The sequence below is a fragment of the Engystomops pustulosus genome, chromosome 10, assembly GCF_040894005.1.
Source record: "Engystomops pustulosus chromosome 10, aEngPut4.maternal, whole genome shotgun sequence".
Lineage (NCBI taxonomy): Eukaryota > Metazoa > Chordata > Amphibia > Anura > Leptodactylidae > Engystomops > Engystomops pustulosus.
In genome coordinates, this window is record NC_092420.1 from 82,383,855 (window position 1) to 82,410,138 (window position 26,284).

A 26,284-nucleotide genomic window follows, 5' to 3' on the forward strand; every position below is an offset into this window, starting at 1 on the left:
ACAAGCCGATGATCTATTGTATTTAGCAGTTTGGATCCCTACGGACAAAAGAATATTAAACTATTACCATTTACTTAGCTTCCCTGGATATTTACTGCACAATGGTAAATTCCATCCTTCTCCCAAATGGAAAGAAAATGCCATTTTTGTTATTTCCATAGCTCTGAATACAAAAGAGGAAGAGAAGAATATGCTCAGTGTTCCACTGCTAATGACCTAGGAAATTTGATAACTGTATGGTTTATTCAGCAATAATTGTTAAGACGGACTTCTGTTTTCAGATGCTTTCCACGCTGGAGTTGCAGCGAAGAATTCCAAAAATTGCCGTCACCACCGAATTAGCAGCGAGCTTGTGTGGTGTCACACTAATGGGCTCCAGCTCTGACGTGTTGAAAGATAATAGGAAAATATAGAATAGACACAGGGCCGGCTCTCAAGTGTTTGCTTATTTAGAGACTGCACACAGAGAACAAAACCTCCGAATGGTATATATACCCTTGTAGTCTTACAGAGAGGCTACTACTATGTTACTCCAAAAATAAGACGGGAAGGTCGGGAATTACTTTTTGATGTAAAGATAACAAAAAATTCTCCATTTTGATAAGTTCTAAATTTTGAGATTTGTCAGATTTGTGTCTAATAGATTTTAGAATAATTAAATTTTTTTACGGTAATCACAATACTATTGTTCATGAGCAATTGAAATGGGAAAAATTTGCTAGAAAATTGAAAAAATGAATGCACAAATATTCTTATAAGGGATTAGGGATGGATGTTTTTGGTTTTAGGCCTACACTAGAGGATTTTAGGTCTACACTAGAGGATTCAAACATCTTTGGGCTTAAAAGGGACTCAAGTGTAACTGTATCCCAATGCAGAAATCTATAATGGGGCCCCATCTATTGTCTGTCATTCATAGTACTGGTAGGTTCTTATGTGGCAGAGTAACCTTTAGGCACATTTAGATTTCATGACCCCTCCATCTGCAACCTATAGCCCCATGTACTTGGTAGTCAGCACCAGGTACAATACTTACTTACTTACTTAAAGGATCCATTGACACTAAGATTGACTCATTAAAGAATCATTGACCACAATGGGGCTAATTTACTAAGGGTCCGCGGAGCGCATTTTCGTCGGGTTCCCCGATGTTTTCCGTTTTGCACCGCATTTAACAGGGGATTTTGGCGCATGCGATCGGATTTTGGCACATCAGCACTGGCTTGCACACGACACAAATCGGGGGTGGGCTGTCTTGTGTCGCAAGACATGCACTTACAAGCACCGGGAGGAAGAAGGTGAACTCCGGCGGACATCGGCAGGGAAGAGACAGATGCAGGAACTCAGGCGCACGAGCTTTGTGAATCACGACGGATTTCCTCTTCGTTGGACCGTCAGAATCAGGGATCGTGACAGGACAAGGTAAGTAAAATTGCCCCAAGATGTTGCCATCCAGGGAATCCAACAAGTCAGCTAAAAAAGTTCTCAAATTCCCTAAAGCACCCCAACTGAAAAAAGAGCATTACATGATGCAATCCATCTGCATCAATGGATTGTCTGTGTTGTGCACAATAAGGTAGACTCTCCATAACAAGAGACAGTCTTTTGGCCAGTAGCCAATAGCTGAGAAGTCCAGCAAAATGTTTACTAGAAATTATTTTCTAGTTATGGATGGATGATGTGCTCCACAAATGATTTGAGCTGGCATGTACAGGTAACCCTTGTCCAACACTGGGGAAGAAAGTGACATTTTGAGAAACAGGTCTACTTGTATCTTGTCTTCACACAAAAAAGAGTCTTTCCTCATATGACCTGATTTGTAGGGTGTACTGCCATCCTGAAGCATGTCAGAGACAGAAGATTTTATCTTCAACAAAGCTCAAGTAAGTACAACTCAAGTAGGGGAAAGACCTGGTTGCATTCCTTCCACATCAACCATCCTGTATGCCACTCACTCAAGTTTATCAGACTAAAGAAAAAATTGGGTAAACATAAGTCTAGCTCTGAATAGGTCGAGAGATCTGTTTTGTTTCATGCTGACATGATCTTTTCCAACTTCGGATGGCCATAGAATTAAGAGATAAAAGATCAGTTTCTAAGACCACTTAAAATGATGAGCATTCAAGACCTGATCACACACTGCCGTACTGGATGGTGTCCACTTTTTTTGTGGTGTGGCACATGTGTGGACCCGGAGCCTAGAGCCATGGGGCTTAGTTTGCCAGTATGGGTGCTGGGGACTGCTGGGTCTTGGTCCCTGTTGGAGCTTTGTTGCAGTAATAGTGTACACCATGCGTTGCCCAACCCAATAGGAAGAGGTCACGGTGAAGTGAGTTTATTAAAATTTATCAAAATCTAACTAAGAACCTCAAGTTAAGTTTTGTTAATGCAGCCTAGTGGCAATAGATCCATGTCCGGATCCTGCTCTCTTCGAATGTTGATATAGTAGAGAGTTCAAATGTAATCAACCAGTAGAGTGATGTTCCATTTGTCCAAAAATATATGCAATCGACATAAAAACTATTTTTAATAGCCAATGATTAGCAATGACAATAGTCAAAAGCCAATGTCAAGTAAATTGACGAAAAAGTTCCTACATCATTTTTTTTTTATTGATGTTGTAATTTTTGGTATTTTTCTACGATAAATGCATGATAAAGGCAAAATGGTGTCAGTATTGTGAGTTAGATTTATTTAATGTTCTAGACACTTCATTTTGATTATTAGACAAAGGATGTGTCAAAGGGGCTGTCTTAGAAGAAAGGGATGTACAAAATTAAAAAAATAAAAATAAAACACAATAAACTAATTAATATGTGGCATAAAATATTGAGCAAGATGCACAAAATCTGCACTGTGAATGTTCCATAATTCATCTAATTTTAAAGGGTTTCTTTCACCATCTCCACCAACCCCAACTTTTCATCATGTACTAAGCCTTGATCCACTGATTCTGAAAGACCTTCTTTTCCAGACAAGTACCACCTGTCTAACAGTAGATAGCCTAAATAGCATAGTTTAGCTAATAAGGTAATAAGCTTCACTTTTGTCACATAGATATTCCATGTAGGGAGCCAATGGCCAGTAATCATCCATCTTCCATAGATATTGAAAATATTGGGATTGTTGCTCAGGGTTGGTGTGGGTTAAAAGGAATTTTTGATTTTTTTTGCTGAAGTTTTATATATATACACAACCCCCTTTTCAATTCTTTCTCAATAAACGTTCTCATAGGCAAAACATGTCTAAAACATAAAATAAATCTGATTCAAGATATTTTGTGGGGGACATGCTGGCGGAATTGTTACACATTTCCCATGGCTGTAGTAGATAGCAAACAGTAGAGATCTGAAAATAATGGCATTGATTATTCTGGAGTAGTGATGAGTGGACCTGTTTGTGTCCAGGTTTCCTGAATTTGACTGAACGACAAACAAAAGTTTGATTCAGGTAACTGAACCCAAACACCCATTTAAATGCGGACAATAAATGGTGACAACATCGGGGAGCGGGAAAGCAATGAAAATGGTGGAAGCAATTAAAGTGTTTCCACTGGGGGTGAGCTTAAACGCCGAACCCGAATTCTGGCTGAAGTCCAGTTATGGTCCCGAATATTGCAGTTCAAGTCCATTTGTCCCTTATAGTGTTGGACAAAGAGAAAATTCCACCGACACTAAAATGGAGAATTGTCTTTTATAAGATACAAAAAGTGGGAGTCAATGGAGGTGGTGAAAGGTCCTCTTTAAACTTTTGAAAAATTAGTTGTTTTTTGATTCTACAAGGTCAATTGAGGGCTTTTACTTAGGTCTTGGACCACCTTGACCCTTTTGTAATCGAAAATAAAGTAGATATGTGCCAAGATCCTCACCGAGGTTATTTGTTCATACTTTGCTGTTTCAATTGGTTTCGTTCTGTTGAACATCGGTTCCACTCACAGAACTGCAGTCCATGTAGCTAAGTGACTGGCACAATTTAACCCCAATCAAAAATTGTAATTGGTTACAGAAGGTTATAGAAATATTTCTTCCTCTTACTGTACAAACGACTCAACCTTTGCTCTACTTAACCCGAAATGTTTACTAACCTTTCATTTCACAAGATGATTGTCCTAATTCATTAGACCGTGAAATAAAAAGTTGATATTTATAATCGGGCTGCATTTATAACAGGAAACAGACATTCCTTGTCTAATATTTAACTCGCTCCCTACAGAGATTATTATCAACTACGGGACCATGTTGTATCACTCAGTTATATTTCCATGTACATTTCATGGTCGACGTCTGGATCTATTTTTTGGCTTTAAATGTGCACACAAAGAATATATTGTGATTTATGGCCAAAGAATTATTTTTAAACCTTCAGCTACCTACACATAAAACATCAATGTGTAGGGCACTTAACAGATTTCTAGTCTGTGTGGGCCCCCATATTGGCTTCTATTTGGAAACGTGTATCTGAACAGACCGCACAGGCTATATCCCATCACCATAGTTGGTTCTGTCTTCTAGGGTTGTCAACAGAAGAACATTAAAATATGGAAGTTATTCTGATTTTCAGAACATAACTTCCACAAGGTTACAGCTTTGTGGCTAATGAGTGGCCTCCTCGGACCTGTTGATAGCTAAAAAGGTGACATCCGGTGGTCACAGGAAGTGCTCTTCAAAGGTGGCCAGTCAGTGTCTGAAGAGTTGTCCTTGAGTCCTGAAGATGTTCAATGTTCCTCCCACCATCTTATGTGGCTAAATCCTCATCGGGATGGACCTTATCTACACTTTAGGCCTCATAGACGCCCATTAATTAATGAAATTCCATACATTGATAGAGAAAAATAATACCTAGAAGGTGTTTGCCATCAATCCTGGATTTAATGGGACTGCAGGGCCCTGGTAGGAAAATAAAATGAATACATACATACCCTGCTCCAGCTCCCATCATGCTCCAGCTCTTCTGCTTTTTAGCCCTGCACCTGGCCTGGAGTTCCACAAGGTCATAGGATTTGCTTTGGCTAATGAGTGGCCTGCTTAGACGAGGTGAATGCAAAAAAAATGGCATCCCGTGGTCAGAGGAAGTACTTTCCTGTGGTCCAAATGGTCAATCAGTGGCTGAAGAGGCTACTCTCCGAACTCCCTGGAAAACCACCATGTTCAAAGAGCAAAAAACCTCTGCATAGTTGTGTATGAAGTCAGAGGCATACGGACACACAGTAAGCCCCATAGACTTCCCTGGTTCCATTATATGGTTCCATTGAATTCTGAGATTGTACAGAACCATAATCTCACACCATTTTTTGTAAAACCAGCTACTGAAGACATTTCTCATGAATAGATCTCTCACTGTGAAATCAATCTACCTAGCCAAAATTGGGGTTTATAAATCAGCTCAGACACCCGGCCAACGTAAAATATTGTGATTGTCTTAGCAAGGCAAAACATATGTTCAGAGACGTCGAATGTTAAGCATTAAGTCCATCATTCAACTGGCATCAAACGCAGACATCAAAACATCTCGGATGGAAGAGTAACGATACAAAGCACACTATAGGAAAATGTCACATACAATATAAGCCGCCACTAATGATTGTTTCTCCAGCGCAACGGGATCCAAACTTTACACTTGGAAAAGAACTTGGCACTGCATAAATCGCAAAGTACTTCGAGAAGTAAATTTGTTATTCATGGTTTTGCTAAGACATCGGGGAACCGAACATGATTCATTTAGTCATCTAATCCTATAACACACATTAAGTATGCAGTGTTTTTGGAAATGCTCTAGTTGATCAGCAAAAGATTTTTTGCATTGGAAGCCATAAAGCAAATTGTAAGGAAGAAGAAGTAGTACAGGAGTAATGTGTAATATGTACTGCTCTATTGAAGTCAATGAATCAACCTATCAACAGAATTTCACGGTCCAAATCTCCTTTGTCAACATTCTTCATCAACATAGACACTTTTTTAAAATGTGCAGCATAAAGAAGGGGGATGTCCATGCAGATATACGTCAGATATTCATTGGCCAATCCATTCGATTTTGATATGGCTGCCAACCGTCTAATCGGTGTGAGCATATCCCAACTTTCTCATCCTAGGAAGAATTAGGTTATTGGACCTAAACATGCCAACTCATTTCGGTGTGAGCATATCCCAACTTTCTCATCCTAAGCAGAATTAGGCTATTGGACCTAAACATGCCAAATCCTTTTGCTTTTAGGGGATATACAGTAATCCACTGTCATAAGGGTCTTCCAGAAGTGTGGCCAAGCAGAGCACACCTGTGTACTATGACGGGAGCTAGTAGGGAAATCTATAGGTTGAACAACTGTAGCATTCAACCCTTTCAGCCTGTAGACCCTTGGGTCACATTTGAGCTAAACATAGGGCCTTGTAGATAAAATCTTCTTCATCATTAGCATCCTTGATCAGTTGCCACCCAGCCTAGAGTGACCACAGGATAGACAATCAATAGTTGATTATGGGGGACCAACAGCAGGCCACCATAGCACTCAGCTTTTCAGATCTAGGAAACAGATTTTGAAGCACTTGACTCCAGGTTCTTGTAGTGTTCAACTAAAAGTGAGGGGATGTAGCTTTAAGAATACCTTCCTGCTGTTAAAGGGATATGGAGCCAATAGCCTTCATATCTATGTATCTATGTTTACATGGTTCCAGAGAACTGATCAATGCAGAAACCCCACATATCAGCTACTAAATCCATCAATGGTAATCTATTATGAACCCCTTTAGGATAATCTTATCTCTGGTTGATGGTTGTAGGATGAGGGTCACTTTTACACATTTTACACATGAGATCCTATATATCTTATTGACCAGAATACTACATTCCTTTTTAAATACAGAGTCAAGGCAAGACACAAGATGCCTAAACGTCAAACGCAAATTTTATAAAGAATCAAAGAACAACATGTTTTATCATTAAGAAACATCCAACCCGACACTATAATATGTAGTATTATTACTATGGAGAGACTAATTTTATGTGAGTGAAATAAACCATTTTTATGAGTGTTTTAACACAATTTAATAGTATCCTAAAACAACTGCTTGCTAATTGTGTTTTTTATGAGACATCATAATTTAAGCAACCCTGAATCATACAATTTGTTTTTTTTAATTTTACTTTCCACATTAAGAAAAATAATGTTGTACTTGAGACACATGATGTCATCAGATGGTTCCTTCATTCTCCCAATTGTCAAGTCAATAAAACGTCTGCCTTTGTTTCATCTCCGATGATCACAGCCGGCACGGAATTATTTAAGGCTTTGTTATTGTGCATACCACTAGTGGTGGACCATCTTCGGGTCATCCCTCATAGTTAATTTACGCTTTAATTATATCATAAACTCTGTCGTTATCACTTATCTTGGATGACATCTCAAAAGTTTCAATCCCGAGCATAAGAGATCTGCACCACATCCACCTTCCAGTTTGTTGACCTCCGATGTGTAGACGTTAATGGTTGCTAGACCCAACAGTTGACCGTTTGATTCTCTTAATGGCCTTCAAAACCTCTCAACTTATGTCATAGAAAAAATTGAGAGTATTTTTATAGTAAAAAGTAAATTTTACTAGTTGTATATTAATTATAGACATACCTACTGTTCAATAGAATTAGTTCCAACAACTGCTATGGGGTCAAATAAGGAGAAACTGACTGAGTAGACCGACTTCCTCTAAGAACTTCCTCATAGCTACTGTGTACATAGCCTGATCATCTCTTTTGAGCCCTGGCAAAAAGGAAGAAGGAAACTACCACATGGATCAATCTATTTTTTCAGGTATGGGAAGGGACAACGAGCTAGCGATTCCCATGTCTTCCTGTTCTGAAATGAATGGTAGTGATTAGAGATGAGCGAACATGCTCGTCCGAGCTTGATGCTCGGTCGAGCATTAGCGTACTCGAAACTGCTCGTTGCTCGGACGAATACTTCGCCCGCTGGAGAAAATGGCAGCTCCCGCCGTTTTGCTTTTTGGCGGCCAGAAACAGAGCCAATCACAAGCCAGGAGACTCTGCACTCCACCCAGCATGACGTGGTACCCTTACACGTCGATAGCAGTGGTTGGCTGGCCAGATCAGGTGACCCTGGGATAGACTAGCCGCTGCCCGCGCTGCTCGGATCATTCTGTGTCTGGATGCCGCTAGGGAGAGAGCTGCTGCTGGTCAGGGAAAGCGTTAGGGTGTTCTATTAGCTTACTGTTAGGCAGGAGTGATTCTCCAAGAACCCAACAGCCCTTCTTAGGGCTACAATAACGTTATACTTTTTTTTTTTTATTTGCAGCTAGTACCATATTGTGAGGAATTTGCAGGGGGACTTGCTACCGTTGTGTTTAGCTCTTAGTGACACACATATCCACCTCAAACACCAAAGTGGTAAAATTTATTAGGGGTTTGATTTCAATTAGGCACAGTCTGCCATTTACTTTTTATTTTACGTTTATTTTTTTAATAACTCAGTGTCATCTCATCTGGCATAGTAGTGTGCTTTCATACTTGGCTAGAAAATAGCCATAGGAGAATCTAAACGGCTTACTTACGCCTACAGTAGCGTTATATATATTTGATTTCTGGTTGATCTGCTGGTGGCTGTACTTGCTGCAGTGCATCTACTAGCAAATTGTGAGCAATTTGTAGTGAGACTTGCGACCGCTGTGTTTTGCGCTTAGTGACGCACATATCCATTGCAAAGACTGAAGTGGGAAAATTTAGTAGGGGTTGGATTTCAATTAGGCACAGTCTGCCATTTTTCCTTTTTTATTTTACGTTTATTTTGTTTCATAACTCTGCGTCATCTCATCTGGCATAGTAGTGTGCTTTCATACTTGGCTAGAAAATAGCCATAGGAGAATCTAAACGGCTTACTTACGCCTACAGTAGCGTTATATATATTTGATTTCTGGTTGATCTGCTGGTGGCTGTACTTACTGCAGTGCATCTACTAGCCAATTGTGAGCAATTTGTAGTGAGACTTGCGACCGGTGTGTTTTGCGCTTAGTGACGCACATATCCATTGCAAAGACCGAAGTGGGAAAATTTAGTAGGGGTTGGATTTCAATTAGGCACAGTCTGCCATTTTTCCTTTTTTATTTTACGTTTATTTTGTTTCATAACTCTGCGTCATCTCATCTGGCATAGTAGTGTGCTTTCATACTTGGCTAGAAAATAGCCATAGCAATAGGATAGCATCGTTTGGTTTTAAAAACTCAAAAACACAAAAAAAACCAAAAAACACAAAAAAAAGTTAAAAAAAAATTAAAGTTATAACTCTCATTTTAAAAATGTTTAACCCGAGGGCTAGGGGTAGAGGACGAGGGCGGGGACGTGGGCGTCCAACTACTGCAGGGGTCAGAGGCCGTGGTCCTGGGCGGGGTGAGACACCACCTGCTTATGAGGGAGCAGGGGAACGCCGCAGAGCTACACTCCCTAGGTTCATGTCTGAAGTTACTGGGACTCGTGGTAGAGCACTGTTGAGGCCAGAACAGTGCGAACAGGTGATGTCGTGGATTGCTGACAATGCTTCGAGCAATTTGTCCACCAGTCAGTCTTCCACGCAGTCCACCCATGTCACCGAAATCGCCACTCCTCCAGCTCCTGCACCTCAGCCTCCTCCCCCCCAGTCTGCCCCCTCCCAGGAAAATTTGGCATTTGAACCGGCATACTCTGAGGAACTGTTTTCTGGACCCTTCCCACAGTCACAAACCACTTGTCCGGTTGCTGCTGAGCAATTTTCCGATGCCCAGGTTTTCCACCAGTCACAGTCTGTGGGTGATGATGACCTTCTTGACGTAGTGGAAGTGTGTAAAGAGGTGTCCGACGATGAGGAGACACGGTTGTCAGACAGTGGGGAAGTTGTTGTCAGGGCAGGAAGTCCGAGGGGGGAGCAGACTGAGGGATCGGAGGATGATGAGGTGACAGACCCAAGCTGGGTTGAGAGGCCGGGTGAACACAGTGCTTCTGAGACGGAGGAGAGTCCTCGACCAGAACAGGTTGGAAGAGGCAGTGGTGGGGCCAGACGGAGAGGCAGGGCCAGAGCTGGTGCATCAGCGCCAAATGTGTCAACTAGTGAAGCTCCCGTGGCGAGGGCTCTTGCGGCGAGGGCTAGATCTTCAGAAGTCTGGAGGTTCTTTAAGGAAACACCGGATGACCGACGGACTGTGGTGTGCAACATTTGCCAAACCAGGCTCAGCAGGGGTTCCACCACTACTAGCTTAACTACCACCAGTATGCGCAGGCATATGAATGCTAAACACCCCACTCAGTGGCAACAAGCCCGTTCACCTCCGGCCGTGCACACCACTGCTCCTTCCCCTGTGTCAGCTGATAGTCAGCCCCCTGCCCAGGACCCTGCCACAAAAACCCCATCGTCGCCTCCACGATCCTCCACAGCATCCACCAGCGTTCAGCTCTCCATACCCCAGACGCTGGAGCGGAAACGCAAATATAGTGCAACCCACCCGCACGCCCAAGCCCTTAATGTGCACATCTCCAGATTGCTTAGCCTGGAGATGCTGCCCTATAGGCTAGTAGAGACCGAGGCCTTTCGCAACCTCATGGCGGCGGCCGCCCCTCGGTATTCGGTCCCCAGCCGCCACTACTTTTCCCGATGTGCCGTCCCAGCCCTGCACCAGCACGTGTCAGACAACATCATCCGTGCCCTGACCAACGCCGTTTCTGACAAGGTCCACCTGACCACGGACACGTGGACGAGTGCTGCCGGGCAGGGCCACTATATATCGCTGACGGCACATTGGGTTAACTTGGTGGAGGCTGGGAGCGAGTCTGACCCTGCGGCTGGTCATATACTGCCGACGCCGAGGATTGCGGGGCCTACCTCGGTCCAGGTGTTTCAGGCCTACTATGCCTCCTCCTCCTCCCACCCCTCCTCCACCTCCTCCTCCGAACTACCATCCGTGGGCACGGCGCCATCAGTCGGTAGCTCTAGGCACAGCAGCAGTGCCGTCGCTAAGCGTCAGCAGGCGGTGCTCAAACTGCTGAGCCTAGGCGATAAAAGGCACACCGCCCAAGAGCTATTACAGGGCATTCCACATCAAACTTGTTAACTTTGTCGCCACCCTGCTGTGTAATCCACAAAATATACTTGCAAACTTTTATCATTTACCGATATTATTTCAGCGCTTCTTGCGCATCTGTTTACATTCCCCTCACCCGGCATATCCTAAACTTATAAGAACGCTACTACACTTGATCTTATATAAAAGGTTCTTAGAAGTGCTGTTTGGGGAGTAGCCTAGAGACAGGGGCTTGGATTGGCGAAAGCTCGCCTGGCAGCGGAGCGCCAGCTCCATGCCAAGATCCAACTAACATAGTTTTAACTGCAGCACCTTTAATCTACTACTAGTTCACTGCCTCCATACATGGTCCCCTTATCAAACGAGCTGTGTCAGGCAGAATTTTGGGTTGTTTTCATGGCTTCCATGTTAACTTTGTCGCCACCCTGCTGTGTAATCCACAAAATATACTGGCAAACTTTTATCATGTACCGATATTATTTGAGCGCTTCTTGCTCACCTCCTTTGGTTCCTCTCTGACACCCATTGGTTTGAAGCCTGAGTCCATTTAGGGTATGTCGCCATGCCACTCTCTAGCCTGCTGCCGCTGCCTCTGCATGCCGTCCCCTATAGTGTCAGGGTCAATTATTGCATGTTTTAGATGCTATCTAGCTTCATTCTGTCACTCTGTCATGGCCATGCTGTTGCCCATAATTTTGGCATAATGGTGCGATTATGCAGCCTCAGAGGCATCCATGCATGCTGCCCCTGCTGTTTCCTGTCCATTTCCGTGGTGTTTCCATCCTTTTCTGAGGTTCCCAGGTGTTTGGCCAAGCTTCCCTGTGCAGAGCCTTGGTCCCCTTGAAAAATGCTCGAGTCTCCCATTGACTTCAATGGGGTTCGTTATTCGAGACGAGCACTTGAGCATCGGGAAAAGTTCGTCTCGAATAACGAGTACCCGAGCATTTTAGTGCTCGCTCATCTCTAGTAGTGATCAAATATGCTGACTTCTGATAGTCCTCAGGGTCTCCATGGTTGCTTGACCCATCATATGACTCTTTGATTCTCTTTGGGGCCATTCTTAACACTTAGTAATTTGAGAGCATTCTAACCATAAAAAGTATATTTTAAAAACTACTACTATATAATAGATGTAGTTTCACCTAGTGATGAGCGAACCTTGTCTGAACCCAAATTTTAAATAGCTGTTCGGGTCCATGTAGTGATCCATGTAGGGTCCATGTAGGGACCAGTAACAACCACGAATGGTGCAGGTGTCACAGAGGAGCAAGGATGTAAAATGACGAAGCCCTGCACCTCCAGTAGGTGGGTGCCATTGTGCACGAGCACTTTAATTTAAACATCAAAGGAGTAAAGTTATGACCCGTGATTGGTTAATGACAAGAGGGGTTAAGCTGGTACTGGCCCAAAACTTCTAATGAAACTTTGTGGTTTGGGTCTACTCATCCTTCATGGGCCAGACTTATTCTAATATTTATATACATACATACTGTTTGTCTGTCCAGTTTTTATGCGTTTTTATTAGGGGTGAGGTAGGTTATTGTGTATTGGGCATAGAGTGAATACTTGCATAGGAAAATGTATGGGAATGGGAAGCTAGGGCATGTTTTTTTTTTTATTTATTGTACCAAGTCTTTTCGTTCTCAAGAGAAACAAGCTGCCAAAAGATGTATATGAGCAGCTTACTTCCACTTTCCTCAGCAACATGATTTCGCTCATATAAGGCCACCTTAAAGGGATATTTTAGTTATAACAAGTTCTTATCTATCTGACCATTTAGACCACTTACTGATTCCCATGTGGAAGTGGGGCAGAAACATATTTTTGGGCCATGTACTGGCCATTGTTTCAAGACAAGCACATGTCCCCATGTAATTCAAGGGGCTCATATAGGGCTGAGGTTTCAATGGACACAAGTCAACTGACTACCGAGCTACAGCGCTCAGAGCAGGTCCTATTCCTGCCCATCAACGGGGAGTGTACCGGCATCGTAGCATGAGGAGATCTGAGAGGCCGATGACACATGGGTTTGGTAAAACTTTGGTAAACCAGACCTTCTGTTCTGGAAATCATGAGGGGTCCCAGCAGTTGGGTCAGCTCAGATCTAGAAGTTTAACCCCTGCTGTAGGATACTTATTCTTACCCAAAAACCTTTGCTGGTTTTAGCCTCAGTTGCACAACTTGTATGAACCTTTCATTCAGGCCAATAGGTTGCTTGTTCTTGTCATGGGGGGAATAAGTAGTTCCCTAAGTGGAGGAAAAATTTAGCGACCCCCTCTCTATGAAGGAGAACTTTTCAGAGGTAGCCCTAACATGGGGTGATCAGGTGACTATACCTTTAAGAATAGGCACCAAATAGCTGAAATCAGTCACAAGCTTTAGTGAACCTTGCACCCAATAACAGCATTTATATGACGTGCGCTCATTAAAGCAAGCCTACTCTTTTAACAACAGAATTGTTTGCAAGATATGGGACTATAGGTCAGTAAACAATAAGCGCGGCGTCTCCGAATACTCGCCAAGTATCTAAAGTGTCTTATTGTATTTGATTCTGAAATCTTGGCTGCAAACTCTGACTCTTTTTATCAGTGGATAAAACTTAGAGCAATTATTCTCTGCAATTCTACATCTCTAGGGGGATTTGTGGTGTCATAAAACTTTTTGGTTCATTTCACCGGAATAATATGCATTTTAATTTGCAAAAAAAACAACTATTGATGGTAATTGTTATTATTTATGTTCTTGCCATTTGCTGAATGTTAAATGTAATTATGTTTGGAACAGATTGGGGCACACTACGCCGGCGTAGCATAGTGTCCCCGACCCCTCACCAGGTCTATCAGAAGCTCCTGAGAAATCCTGATGGGCAACTGCACAGTATTTGTTTTCTGTGATAGACATATATATAAGTTATATAGATAATAGACGGATAGATAGATAGATAGATAGATAGATAGATAGATAGATACATGATAGATAGATAGATAGATAGATAGATGCATGGATGGATGGATAGATAGATAATAGATAGATAGATAGATAGATAGATAGATAGATGCATGGATGGATGGATAGATAGATAATAGATAGATAGATAGATGCATGGATGGATGGATAGATAGATAATAGATAGATAGATAGATAGATAGATAGATAGATAGATAGATAGATGCATGGATGGATGGATAGATAGATAATAGATAGATAGATAGATAGATAGATAGATGCATGGATGGATGGATAGATAGATAGATAGATAGATAGCTCTAGTTGAAATTCACTTAATAAAAGAAGCTTTTGTTTCCCAATGTTCAGTCTATGAAGACCAATCTGTGAGGGTCGGATGAAGGTAACAGCCAGGATGTTGTGAGAAGTGGATTTATAGGGTGAAGGGCAATCAAGGTCATGTTACCTGGAGGATCTCTGCTGCCTGTTTATTGTGTTGTTGTACCTTGTGTGGATTTCATTCTGCGGCTTTGACTTGCAGCCATTTGTAGAATTATGTCCTGACTAGTAATATGTTATCTACTCCGACAGCAAAATTGGGTAAAATCCATCCAGATTCAGATTAAAGGGAACTAGATTGAAAGTGTACATTTGGAAAACAGAATATAAACCGAGTCTGAATCACTGACTTTTACTAACAGAAGAATTTTATAGTCTGGCAATAAAAGTTTGGGCTTTCTTAAGTGAGTATTGGCAGAAAACATCCAGAAAGTTTTGTCTACTTTCCCAGTAAGCAAAATCGCCCAGAAATGCCTGTTTTACTGCTGCAGGAGAAGGGGACGTCTAGACATTACTCTATGGTTAGAATCTGCCCCCATTGTACTCTACAGGGTCTACAGGATGCTACATCCGAGGGGTAAGAAGCTGTGTCATAAATATAACGGTATACATCATAATTAGAGATGAGCGAGTATACTCGTCCGAGCTTGATGCTCGTTCGAGTATTAAGGTACTCGAAACGGCTCGTTGCTCGGACGAGTATTTCCCCTGCTCGAGATCGAGCATTTAATTAAAAAAACACAGTGAAGAACAATGAAGAATAGAATAAAAACAGTGAACACAGTGAACACAGGATCATTTAAGTGAAAAACACAGTGAAAAACACAGTGAAGAATAGATTACAGATGTTCGGCACATCTGCTTACTTGTCGGGAGATACGCGCGGAACGGTGCGAACAAAATACTATGTGAAGAACAATATATATGTGTGAAGAACACATTGCAGAACATGGTGAGCAGGACAGAGACAACGAGGAGCAGCACAGAGACACCGGGGAGCAGCACAGAGACACCGGGGAGCAGCACGGAGACATCGGGGAGCAGCACAGAGACACCGGGGAGCAGCACAGAGACACCGGGGAGCAGCACGGAGACATGGGGCAGCGGCAGCACGAAGACATGGGGCAGCGCAGCACGGAGACATCAGGCAGCGGCACGGAGCGGCACGGAGACATCGGGGCACGGAGACATCGGGGCACGGAGACATCGGGGCACGGAGACATCGGGGCACGGAGACAGCGGGGCACGGAGACAGCTGGGCACGGAGACATCGGGGCACGGAGACAGCGGGGCACGGAGACAGCTGGGCACGGAGACAGCTGGGCACGGAGACATCAGGGCACGGAGAGAGCGGGGCACGGAGACAGCTGGGCACGGAGACAGCTGGGCACGGAGACATCGGGGCACGGAGAGAGCGGGGCACGGAGACAGCGGGGCACGGAGACAGCGGGGCACGGAGACAGCGGGGCACGGAGACATCGGGGCACGGAGACAGCGGGGCACGGAGACAGCGGGGCACGGAGACAGCTGGGCACGGAGACATCGGGGCACGGAGAGAGCGGGGCACGGAGAGAGCGGGGCACGGAGACAGCGGGGCACGGAGACAGCGGGGCACGGAGACAGCGGGGCACGGAGACAGCTGGGCACGGAGACAGCGGGGCACGGAGACAGCTGGGCACGGAGACAGCGGGGCACGGAGACAGCGGGGCACGGAGACAGCGGGGCACGGAGACAGCGTATCTCCCGACAAGTAAGCAGATGTGCCGAACATCTGCAATCTATTCTTCACTGTGTTTTTCACTTAAATGATCCTATTCTTCACTGTTCTTCACATCTGCTAACTTGTCGGGAGATAATATACGCGCGGAACAGTGAAGAATAGATTGCAGATGTTTGCATACATCTGCTAACTTATCAGAAGACATTCTTTTTCAATTAATTAACACATTTTATTCCCGAACCATGGTCCCTTTGAAAAATGCTCGAGTCTCCCATTGACTTCAATGGGGCTCGTTATTCGAGACGAGCACTCGAGCATCTGGAAAAGTTCGTCTCGAATAACGAGCACTCGAGCATTTTAGTGCTCGCTCATCTCTAATCATAATCTACTCAGTGCACATAACCATGGAGTAAGATCACATGTTATCTATGTATTATCTATGTCGGTCATTCTTGCAGCCTCTCTTTATAGACACATTTAGGGCCGCCATCAGGGGGGATTTCATGTGACTGTGTTCAGGGGGCCAAGGAAGAGAAGGGGCCCCAAGTCACAGAAAACCCCCTGGATCATTCTGTGAGGTGAGGGAGAGGTCCACAAAATTTGTCATTCAGGGGCACCAAACTCCCTACAGGAATTGCACCAATTTTTCCACATCAAATGGGTGCAGGGGGGCACGGCCAGCAGCTCAGTGGCTGGTGTGGGGTGTTCTTCCAATGGGAAAGTATCCAATTATTCAACATATGCGAGATTATTTATCATGCAAAAAGGTTTCTTTTTAAAATATACATACAATAGATATTGGGGCTGGGATTGTGTTGCATGTGATCTGATTTTGGCGTAGCTTTCCATGCAACAGAAATCAGGGGGGTGTGGCTGTTGGATGATCTGATTGATTCGGACTGAGCGTGGGATCAATCACTTATATGCACCAGGAAGAAGAAGGTGAACTCCGTCAGACCTGAGCGGGGAAGGGACACATGCAGGATATCGGGCGCACGATCTTAGTGAATCGCGGCAGATGTGCATTATCATTGGACACTCCAGCAGTGGATCCTGTTGGATCAATTTTTTGCACTTTATTATAATATGATGTTTGTAATCCCTGTTTTGATATGTAAAACCACACCCCCTGCGGAGGAAAATCTATCTATCTATCTATCTATCTATCTATCTATCATCTATCTCTCTGACTCTCAGTAACAATGGGCCACATGTATCACTCGTTTTTTCTGTTGTTTTTGCGCCTTTTCATTCAGGCGCACCGTTTTTGCGCCATTTTTCGACTAAACGCCAAACTAGCCGTGCTGCAGCTGGGTGCTGCTGTGAGTGTTATCTTCATCCTCGGCTGTGGGAGAAGCAGAGAGGAGCTTGTAGCAGGATCACATGTAAGTGCCTGAATCTAACATTACGCCTAAACTGCGCCAAAACTGCACCTAAACTGTGTTAAAGAAAAGTGATTAATAAGAGGCAGGAAATTACCTTATCACAGTTGGTGATAATTCTGGAAAAACAGTGCGCCAGAATTTAGGCGCAACTACTACACTTAGGCGCACAAAAGTGATAAATGTGGCCCAAAGTGTAGTATGATAATGTCTGCTCCTCTGGAGGTTTTGCCTGCGGTGTCTTGAGATGTCAGTCCTGCATCTTGTACATCTATTATGCTGTGTACAATCTTCTGTCTGCACTGAGCGTCTTATTTCGCCTCAATACAAACAGAATCCAGCTTCGCTGAGGAACACCCTCTCCACTTATTCACGAACAAGACTTACTCAGTTTTTTCTCCCTGGCCCTCTGTGGTCCTTTCTGCATTTTTGGAAAACCTTATTGGATTCTGTAGCATGAGAATTTTTTTTTGTTCCAGAATGTGATATTGTTTTTGGTATCGAAAAGTTTTCCAAACTTTTAAAGAATTTGGAGAGGGTCTGGGACACATACTGGGAGCATGTATCATGTATTCTTTATAATTCTCTGTAGTAATAGGATCATTTTAAAGTTTCAATTCAGCAAAAAAAAAACTTTTTTTCTATCCCTGCTCCTCTTAACTGATACATTTGACAGGCATTTCTCCTCATGGACACTTTGCCAATTCAGGCCTCCTTGTAGGCGTGTGGAGACTTATAGCCATTGATGCTTCACTAGGGGATTCTGGGAAATATGCAAATAGGTTTCCCATGCTGGAAAAATAACAATGCTTCTTTGTCCTAACTTGAAAGGCAGCACCAAAAGGACACATTGGGGCACATTTACTTACCCGGTCCATTCGCGTTCCAGCGGTGGCTTCTCTGACGAGCGTTCGGGTCTTCCGGCGATTCATGAAGGTCCTGCGCCCGATGTCCACCAGGTGGCGCTGCTGCGGCGAGGTCCGCCGAGATGCCCCGGAGTTCATCGTCTTCATCGTGGTGCATGTGAGTATGGCCCGTGCGACCAATTTTTTTTTTTTAAATGCGGCGGTTTTTCCGAATCCGTCGGGTTACCGTTCGGCCATGCCCCCCAATTTCCGTTGCGTGCATGCCAGCGCCGATGCGCCACAATCCAATCGCGTGCGCCAAAATCCCGGGGCAAAACAGGGGAAATCGGCGCAAATCGGAAATATTTGGGTAACATGTCGGGAAAACGCGAATCGGGCCCTTAGTAAATGACCCCCATTGTTTTCCTTGTTTCAGCATGGAAAACGTATTTGTATATTTCCCAGAATCTCCTAGCGAAGCATCAATGGCTGTAAGTCTCCACACACCTACAAGGTGGCCTGAATTGGTAAAGTCTCCATAAGGAGAACTCTAACTTCCTGACCCCTTACCAGATTGCACAGAGTAGATATAAGAAATACTTAGGGTGATATGTATCTTTATTTCTACTTATTTTTTCTTTCTTTTTTGCCACTTTTTGCCTTTTTGTGACTTTTCACTGCAACTTTTGCTGTTGTTTCTCAGGTGCACCTTTGTCTGCACCTTGTGCCTTATCTTTATTTTCCAGATGTTCCATGCAACTTTTCACTTATGTATCTTTTTTCTCTGTTTTTTAAAAATTTTTAGGTCATACCTCCACCTGGTCCAGGGGTGCGTTTGGCTTGTTAGAAAGTGTTTTTTCTTTATTGTTGGTAGTGTAAGCAGCTGTGAAAATGATAACACTGCTGCTTACAATTAAAACCAACAAAAGCGATGTAAAACGCATGTGACCACACCCTTATATGCCGTCATCTCCCTGGGGTGTGGCTAGAGAACTTAAAAATGCAGGCCATGGCCTCAAATTCAAAATTTACTGTAGTATCCACTCCAGTATATAGCCCCCTCACATGGCTTGGGTCCATGTGGATTTGAGACATTTGCAACAAAAAGTCTCAAAATAAAGCCAAAAGTTGCATCTACCAGGAAAGAAAAAACTAAACCTGTATCACAAGAAAAAAGGTGTAAAAAAGATCTTCCAATAGTTTCAATGATACACCAAAGAAAATAAAAATATGATACTAGTCCTGTCTGCTGTATTTAGACACCATTATTACTTCTGTCAGTTACACTAAACATGATGCATCAGTAGAGCATCACATGAGCAACTAGAGACTGTGCCCTCTGTGCCTGCTGGTAGGACAGTGTGATCACCATTCTCTAGATATTCTCCTACAACAGATCATATGTGGAGAATATCTGTGTTTTGATCTGTCATCTCCATCATTGTAGCTGTGTAGCTTTTAAGCTGTAATAGAAGTTTGTGCTTTTTTCAGGAAGAGAGAAATGAGACCTCTGGTCATATACAGAAAGGCAAGTAATGACAAATTTTTAGATGGAAAGCAATAACTAAATAAAGTAATTCCCACTCACATGATTATTGGGCAGCACGGTGGCTTAGTGGTTAGCATTACAGACTTGCAGTGCTGGAAACCTGGGTTCAAGTCTCAGGTCAACATCTGCAAAGAGTTTGTATGTTCTCTCCGTGTATGCATGGGTTTCCTCCGGGTCCTCCGGTTTCCTCCCACACTCCAAAACATACTGGGAGGTTGATTAGATTATGAGCCCCATTGGGGACAGGGACTGATTTGGCAAGCTCTGTGTAATCTGTGAGCGCTATATAAATAAAGGAATTATTATTATTAATTATTATAGTAGGGTAATAGGGTTATATAGAAAAAGGGAAAAAATATTGCAATATCTTTTCATAATAAAAATAAAAGAAGTTATAGATATACGGTATATGATGCAGGACTGCACGGGTAATGGAAAACTTCTATCATTGTTCTATACAGTGACATAATGGTCACTATTAATGGAAAACTTCTATCATTGTTCTATACAGTGACATAATGGTCACTATTAGAGATGAGCGAGCACTAAAATGCTCGGGTGCTCGTTACTCGAGCCGAACATTTCCAGATGCTCGAGTGCTCGTTTCGAGTAACGAGCCCCATTGAAGTCAATGGGAGACCCGAGCATTTTTCAAAGGGACCATGGTTCAGGAATAAAATGTGTTATTTAATTGAAAAATAATGTCTTCTGATAATTTGCAAACATCTGCGATCTATTCTTCACTGTTCCGCGCGTATATTATCTCCCGACAAGTTAGCAGATGTAAAGAACAGTGAAGAATAGAATAAAAACAGTGAACACAGTGAACACAGGATCATTTAAGATAAAAACACAGTGCAGAACACAGTGCAGAATAGATTACAGATGTTCGGCACATCTGCTTACTTGTCGGGAGATACGCGCGGAACGGCGCGAACAAAATAGCATGTGAAGAACAATATATATTTGTGTGAAGAACACATTGCAGATGTTTAAATACATCTGCAATGTGTTCTTCACACATATATATTGTTCTTCACATGCTATTTTGTTCGCGCCGTTCCGCGCGTATCTCCCGACAAGTAAGCAGATGTGCCGAACATCTGTAATCTATTCTGCACTGTGTTCTGCACTGTGTTTTTATCTTAAATGATCCTGTGTTCACTGTTTTTATTCTATTCTTCATTGTTCTTCACTGTGTTTTTTTTAATTAAATGCTCGATCTCGAGCAGGGGAAATACTCGTCCGAGCAACGAGCCGTCTCGAGTACCCTAATGCTCGACCGAGCATCAAGCTCGGACGAGCATGTTCGCTCATCTCTAGTCACTATCCATGGATACAAATCTGTTCCGCTGACCCTTTTTCCCTTTTATTTGGTCGTTATTTGTGACTTTGTTTATCTTGTGGTCATTAGTATCATTGGATTAGACAACATAATGAGAATTCCATTATCTGTAATTACCCTCCAGCTAGTAAAATCACTTCTTTTACCAGCATGCGTGATCTTAAAGGAGTTTTCTTGTAGGATATAAATAAAGCTTAAAGGGAATTTGCCCACAGTTTAGACCATGCAGATGGTAATAGTCCTGATAGACTGCTGCATTATACCTGTGTGAGTTGTTGGTAGTAGCAGGACTGTGAAAAATGGATTTACATTCCAGGATTGTAGCTTCTCTGAGTGCATTGGGTAAAGCCCCCCACACTGCTCTTGGCTCTCTGCGAGGAACTGCTCAACAGCCCCTCCCCTCTGCTCTGACTGCTGTAGTATTCAACCCAGATGTAAACCTCAACCCCTCATGCTGTCCCCACATGTTGCTGCAAGAGGTGCTGCCTGATGCAAGAGGCTCAACTCACTTCATGGCTGGTGCACCACGAGTCAACTAGAAGCCTGCCATGGAGCTACGGAGCAGTTCATTGCAGAGAAACAGAGAGTTTGGGGGCACAAAGTTGTAGTCTTACAGTAACAATTAGTTATTTCCTATCCACAGACTAGGGGTCAACTTGCTGATTAGTGGGGACCCAAAAGTTGACCCCCATGGATCACATGTGCTCCTAATCAAAGGGGCAGCAGGTTGAGCCACAGGCACTTAGTTCACTGTCTATGGCAATGATGGAAGTGGTAGTAGTGCGCTTGACTGTCTCCATCAATGTCATAGAGATGAGGCGCATGCGTGACCAGGTGCTCTGTTCATTTAAGGAGGACAGTTCACTCCTAATCTTATACGGTAATTCATTGGGTGTCCATTGATCCACAAGCTATCTCTTATCCGCATAATTTTTTACTAGAATACCCCCACTGGAAGTGCCATATGTAGGAAACTTTATCATCATGGATCTGCGTGAGCTGCAATACCAGAGACAACCTGTGAGACAGAGCGGCGTTCTTTCTGAAAAAAACAATCTCTTCTATTTTAATCTGGAGATGAAATCCAACGTTGTGGGGGCTTAGAAATGACTTTCCGTGATACCACAGGAGTAACGCAGCAGTAAAGGAATCACGGCCTCTCTGTTACTACACATTATTACATTATAATTCCGGAGACTTGGAGATTTCACCAGGTTTTTTAGCCCCGTCATGTCCTGATCCACAGACAGTCATTGGGTTCTCTCTACAAACATGGCCCCGTGCCAGGCTGGAGCCTGTGTATAAATTATGGGCAGCAGACAACTAGTCAATGCCAGTGCTGAAGGTGACTACGTGCTATGCCCTTGTGCAGTGACACCATCAACAAATGTAAAATAATCTGATTTATATAAGAAGCCGGAATAACACTGGATTGTCCGCTCTCTCGTGTTCAGCCATTTTATAATCCCGATCTATGACATGAGATCCTCTACTCATTGTCATGATGGATGGTATAAACCCAGCGTCACATACTATCTATGCTCTTAATCCTGGAGTCATATCATTGAAAATCCAGTTATCCATACGATGCTACCATTGCTTCCGTATCCTCTGAATGGCAACTCTGTATCGTGATATACTAATACACCAATATACAGTCTGACGAGAGCAAGATTAAAACTTATCAGGTTCAGATTGGGTCAAGTGTTTGTGGCGGCACCCAAGTATGATGGTGGGGTTGTCATGGTTTGGGGCTCCATGAGTACTGCCAGCTGTGAGGAGCTACTGAGGAAACCATAAATCTCTACATGTCCCGTGAGATATTAAGGCATAGCATGATCCCCTCCCTTCGGAAACTTAACACAGGGTAGTATCCAACATGATTTCAGTGCCGAACACCTCCAAGACCACCCCTGCCTCACTAAAGTAACTGAGGGTGAAGGTGCTGGATAGGACATGTCCCCAGACCGAAACTCTATGGAGCATCTGTGGGGCCTCCTCAAACAGAAGGTGGAGGAGCAGCTCGATGTCATCAGGGGATTCCTGAGACTGTGGCCTGTGAAGCTCCAATGAACTCCATGTCGGCATTGCTGGACAACAATGGTGGCCATACAAAATATCGGCACTTTGGGTAGAATTCGGCCACTTTTAGTTAGAGGAGTTCCCACTGTTTGCCAGCAGTTTAGACATTGATGGCTGTATGTTGAGTTATTTTGAGGATGCACCAAATTTAATCCTCATGCTCACGACTGTATGTGGGGGCTCTAAGCTAGCCCATGGTGGTTAATTCATGACCCCCATTGTGTATGTTCAGGGTGCAGTGAGGCCACGGTACATGCATTGGGGATCATTTACTAAGGGCACGAATCGCATTTTTCCGTCGGGGTACCCGAATATTACCAATTTGCGTCGATTTTCCCTGAATTGCCCTGGGTTTTTGGCGCACGCGATCGGATTGTGGCGCATCGGCATCGGCATGCACGCAACGGAAATCGGGGGGGCGTGGCCATCAGAAAACCCGACGGATTCGGAAAAACCGCCGTATTTAAAGAAAAAAGTGTCGCTTGACACGCACTTACCTGCACCCAGCAACGGATTGTGAACTCCGACGGACTTCAGCACATCAGCAGCAACACCTGGTGGACATCGGGTGCACCACCTTAGTGAAACGCCGGAAGACCCGAATCCTCCACAGAGAACGCCCTGCTGGATCACGACAGGACCGGGTAAGTAAATCTGCCCCATCGGGTGTGTTACCGTGCCGTGAATGTGCCAACCAGCAACACCACAAATTATAGAGAAGACCCAATCCCTGCCTGGACTTGCGGCACCACCGGTCACTTCTTATGGACATCGGTGGGGAAATTGGATTTCAACAGCACACAGGCATGTGGATACGTAGTCAAAGTTACACACAATCCTGTCCCGCTACAGACTCTACCATATAAATTGCAGTGTTAGGTCAGTGAAAAGCACAAGAATGAAAGTCTATGGAGCAGGGCATAAAGGATGGGGTATTAGCGTCAGCCCCGATGCTTAATACCTGGAGTATATTTCTAAGATTTAATGCACTCGTCACATCATTAAGAAAGTTTCTTGCCTCATTACCTTACAGAACAGAGGTGCACAAAATTGCACTTAAATTTAATGATGTAATAAGACGCAGCTTTATAAGAGACATTTGACTGAATATGTTCCATTTTAAGTAGGAAGGAGCATTTACGTTCTTCCGCAGATGCCTGCACTTCTAGATCTTTTCAGAATGGAAAAATAGGAGCTTTATGTTCCTCCAGGGAGAAAATGATGATGAAACCAAACACCTACTAAACACAGTGCTGGCTATATGTATGTGCCCCCTTCTAAATGCCCACTATTGTTGGATAGTGGAAGCTTAGAGGGACTCTGTCACCAACTTTTACACCATTAAACTACTAGTCCCCTCAGGTAGGGGATGAAATGTCCTTTCTAGAGTTCCCTCCCTTTTGTTAAAACTCTGGCGTTTACCTATTAAAAAATCTCACAAATGTCTGAGAGGAGTCACTTTTTGTCTGAGATGAGCCACTTTTTGTCTGAGATGAGCCACTTTTTGTCTGAGATGAGTCACTTTTATAAAGGGGGGAGCATAATTTTGATGGATGCCGACGATCTTTGGAAAAATTGCACCCAAACCTTTAAGTTCAACCAAATTCAGCGAACCGGGATCTAAACTGGTCTACTCATCCCTTGTTTCTAGAAGAAGTTCCTTAGAGCACTGGTAGCTTAGAGGTGTTAAAGCTGGTAACAGTGTCCCTTTAAAGGGTTTTGCCCATAATAATTCTTTATTTATATAGTGCACACAGATTACACAGCGCTGCACAGAGCTTGTCAAATCAGTCCCTGTCCCCTATGGGGCTCACAATCTAATCAGCCTACCAGTATGTTTTGGAGTGTGGGAGGAAACTGGAGGACCCGGAGGAAACCCACACAAACATGAGAGAACATACAAACTCTTTGGAAATATTGACCTGCATGGGATTCGAACCCAGGACCCGAGCGCTGCAAGACTGTAGTGTTAACTACTGAGCCACCCATGAAAGAAAGTTCTCAAATTTCAATCCCCTAGTGATGTTTACACAATAAAGATAATTGTTGACCCCCTAACTTTACAATTTTAATCAGTTTTATTGCTCCTATCACTCAGTGCAAGAGTCCAGAGATTGTGGGGGGCTCTCTCCCACGCCAATATATAATGCGGGACGGGTGGGCATAGGCGGCCGGAAGCGGAACACAGTGCGGCAGGTTAACAAATAGTGGCACGGATCAGAGAGATGGCAACGCGGGACACCGGAGGTAAGTAAATGTTTATTTTTGTAACCACCCCCCTCCCGGCCACCAATGTTTCTTTTTATGCTCTCGGACAACCCCTTTAATCGGGCCCTGCATGTGATGGACACTGAGTTTATGTAAGAACCTCTCTGTCTCTGATGTTTCTATTTGTAAGATATCCATTACTCTGATCTGAACATGTGCAGGACACAGCGTGGGCGGAGGGGGGAAAGACACATTTTGTCGGATTTCCACAAGCCGGAGACAGTGATGGACAAGATGGATGATTCTCCCATTTCTTAAAGTGTTCCTGCCGCTGTAATTTACAGACACTTTATCATGTGCACTAAAGTGGTGTCTCACCCACCAGATAAATCACGGCAAGCGGAGAGCGTCCAGGCGGAACAATCTGACTTTGAAAAGAGGGTAAGTCATTCCGTCTTTCCGCACGTCCCAGTTAGGTGGATTGACTTGTACCTACTAATTACTGCCGGAACAATATGTGGTTGGTGAAAATTGAAAGGTAACCTTAATATAAACTGTTGATAAATGGGACACCTTACAGCTGTGTGTGACAGATAAGTACAAGGGAACGGACAAGATAAGGCGGCCAAAAACAATTTTCTCCCGTGATTATTATTTTTTTTTTCTCTTTAGCCATCAGCAACTGAGTGTTTTATATATGTTGATTCCAGACGTAGGCCACAGCTTTTCTATCCCATACCGAGAGGAAGGAAAGGAGTGAAAGAGAAGCAAAAACACTAATAGCTGAGGAATCTAATACAAATCAGTCCAAGTTCCAGGC

General features: G+C 43.6%; 1 long non-coding RNA gene across 1 annotated transcript in view; it reads left to right on the forward strand.

The window, feature by feature from the left end:
- LOC140104713 (uncharacterized) overlaps window positions 1–25,497 on the forward strand; it is a 36,773-nt gene extending 11,276 nt beyond the window's left edge. The window contains exon 3 of the long non-coding RNA XR_011850391.1: window positions 25,355–25,497. This is a non-coding gene — a long non-coding RNA (uncharacterized lncRNA). The remainder of the gene's footprint in view (window positions 1–25,354) is intronic.
- The last annotated feature ends 787 nt before the right edge of the window (window positions 25,498–26,284 follow it).